Consider the following 3,274-nt stretch of genomic DNA (forward strand, 5'->3'; position numbering starts at 1 on the left):
GAGGTCTAACCTGAGGCAGTCTGCCTGTCTGTTATTCCAGAGGGTCTGAGTGACTGCAGATGATGGAGGACCTCTTCACCCCCATCCCTGCAGCAGCAGCCAGTCTGACCATCTCCTCATCTGAAAGAGGGGCTCTGATCTCCAAACAAAAGATGGCTACTGCTTATTAAACAGCCCTGAACATCCATTAGCATCCAGCTAGACCCAGACAGAGTGGTGGCCCTACACACGCACACACACTTACAAAGAGAGAGAGAGAGAGAGACTGGCCCCTCGGTCCCCCCTTTGGCCTTGACCCTTGAACTCTGGGGTCCTCTTTCACCTGCTGCAGAGACATTCTGGGCTTGGTGTCCGTCTAGCCAGTGCCTGACCTTCCCAGGCTCCCAGTCCAGACCTCCAGGACCAGCCTGTTCACCCCCCTGTCCATCTCTCCATCACCAGCACAAAGCAGTACTCATATAGGACATTATGGAGATCCTCATTGTGTCTGGCTGTCTGACTTCTTTCCCTCGCAAGCTCTGCACTCCCTATATCATATTTTAGTATCACTCCCTAAACCCACTTTAGTATCACTCCCTAAATCATATTTTAGTATCACTCCCTAAATCATATTTTAGTATCACTCCCTAAACCCACTTTAGTATCACTCCCTAAATCATATTTTAGTATCACTCCCTAAATCATATTTTAGTATCATTCCCTAAATCATATTTTAGTATCACTCCCTAAACCCACATTAGTATCACTCCCTAAAACTCACATTAGTATCACTCCCTAAACTCACATTAGTATCACTCCCTAAACCCACATTAGTATCACTCCCTAAACCCACATTAGTATCACTCCCCAAACCCACATTAGTATCACTCCCTAAACACACATTAGTATCACTCCCTAAACCCACATTAGTATCACTCCATAAACCCACTTTAGTATCACTCCCTAAAACCACATTAGTATCACTCCCTAAACCCACATTAGTATCACTCCCTAAACCCACTTTAGTATCACTCCCTAAACCCACTTTAGTATCACTCCATAAACCCACTTTAGTATCACTCCCTAAACCCACTTTAGTATCACTCCCCAAACCCACATTAGTATCACTCCCCAAACCCGCATTAGTATCACTCCCTAAACCCACATTAGTATCACTCCCTAAACCCACTTTAGTATCACTCCCCAAACCCACTTTAGTATCACTCCCTAAACCCACTTTAGTATCACTCCCTAAACCCACTTTAGTATCACTCCCTAAACCCACTTTTAGTATCACTCCCTAAACCCACATTTAGTATCACTCCCTAAACCCACATTAGTATCACTCCCTAAACCCACTTTAGTATCACTCCCTAAACCCACATTAGTATCACTCCCTAAACCCACTTTAGTATCACTCCCTAAACCCACATTAGTATCACTCCCTAAACCCACTTTAGTATCACTCCCTAAACCCACTTTAGTATCACTCCCTAAACCCACTTTAGTATCACTCCCTAAACCCACTTTAGTATCACTCCCTAAACCCACTTTTAGTATCACTTCCTAAACCATATTTTAGTATCACTCTCTAAACTCTCTTTTAGTATGGGCGAGCCCCCCAAACCCTGCCTTAAATCATTTGCACTTTCTAATGAGCGATCGCTATGAATTCCATTGGTGATATCATCACTATATTCAGATTAATGTGCCACAAGACTACCCTGGTCTATGACTGTAGAGCGATCTCCCTTTGTCATACCGAGAGAACAAAACCAATCAGAACTAGTTTCTATGTCATATGTCCAGTCTTCACTGCTAATACTGAACATCTCAGTCGAATTGCTGTCAATTACATGTTTTTAACTGTCTCTGAGAGTATTCATTAAGTCGTATTGTATTGTCTGTGAATTGCACAAACGTATGTCTCTATATTATAGCTTCTCGACCTGCCGTAGCACTTTCATATTTCACCAGTACCCCTCCCCTCTCCTCTTCTCTCTCCTTCCTCTCTCAGAGTTTATAGTGTTGTTGATTTCTCCCTCTCTGGCATTGCAGGGGTAAACTCTCTACTTCGCTCCTTCTTGCTTCCTCTTCCTGTTTTGGTATCCATTTCTATTGGCTCCAATCAGCCTTCCATCCTCTGATTGGACAGAATGATGCAGAATATCATTAATGTATTCAACATGAGACTAGAGCTGTTTACTGTAATAGTGTTACTGGTGGTGTGTGTGTTCTACCTCCTTGTTAAAGTGTGGCCGTTCCGTCACATGTTTAAAAAAGCATAATCCTTCTTTGATAGGAGCGAAGGATGATTGTGTTCCGCTAATGGGGAGACCGGGGTTGTGTATATGTTTGGGTCGTCGGACAGCATATAGGCTCCCTCGCTGCACTGAATATGTAAATGACTCACAAACTCACACACACTCACACACACATATTCAAACCCAGACATGTTATCCCCCCTCCTCCCTGGACCCTCTATTAATAGTTTCTGGGCAAACGAGACAGTTACACCCCCCCCCCAAACTCTCAACCCTCCGAAACACATCCCCCATGCCCTCCAACCCCTCAAGTCTAGACCCCCAAATCACCCCACAGTCTCCCCCTCACCCAGACTCCCCAAAACCCCCCAATGTACCGCCCCCCTCCCCAATCACCCCTCTCCGCTGCCCCCCTTCCCTCCCCTCCGCTCCCACGATCGCCAGACAGACCCTATGATTTGTGTGACCGCCATTTTGCCCACAGTATAGCCAACTGTACAGGGCTAACTGCTGCAGCTGCCTAGCTGCATGGGCGAATGCAAATACGAAGACCGCATTGTCGCTCAGCTGCTCAGACCATTCGCCTCAAATTAATTAATGCCCCAAAACTGAGACGCTCAATTAAATGTAACTGTGGGAACGATGCGCCAGAGGATGTTTTTGACATTCATCACTATCCTCCTAATTCCCAGACTATATCATTTGAATGAATTGACAGTACCGGCTAGTTACTAGACAACTCAGATGAGAAAATGTGCTGTGAAATTATGCCTCACATCAGTGTTTTTAAAATGTATTTTAAGAGCATTTTTCCCCATCTGTCTGACATGTTTGAAAATAATGACAAGGAGATCCTTGAAAGCAATATTATCAGAGATGTATTTTTAGCAATAAGGAGAGTATCAGCTCAAAAGACAATGAGTGAATGACTCAATGCTATTTCCATCCCCTCTCATCCTACATCTCTCATTTAATCTCTCACTTCTATTATATCCCGTCATGGCAGTCGGTTACAGCACAGCTTGGCGACT

This window comes from Oncorhynchus kisutch, linkage group LG30, assembly GCF_002021735.2.
Source record: "Oncorhynchus kisutch isolate 150728-3 linkage group LG30, Okis_V2, whole genome shotgun sequence".
Classification (NCBI taxonomy): Eukaryota; Metazoa; Chordata; class Actinopteri; order Salmoniformes; family Salmonidae; genus Oncorhynchus; species Oncorhynchus kisutch.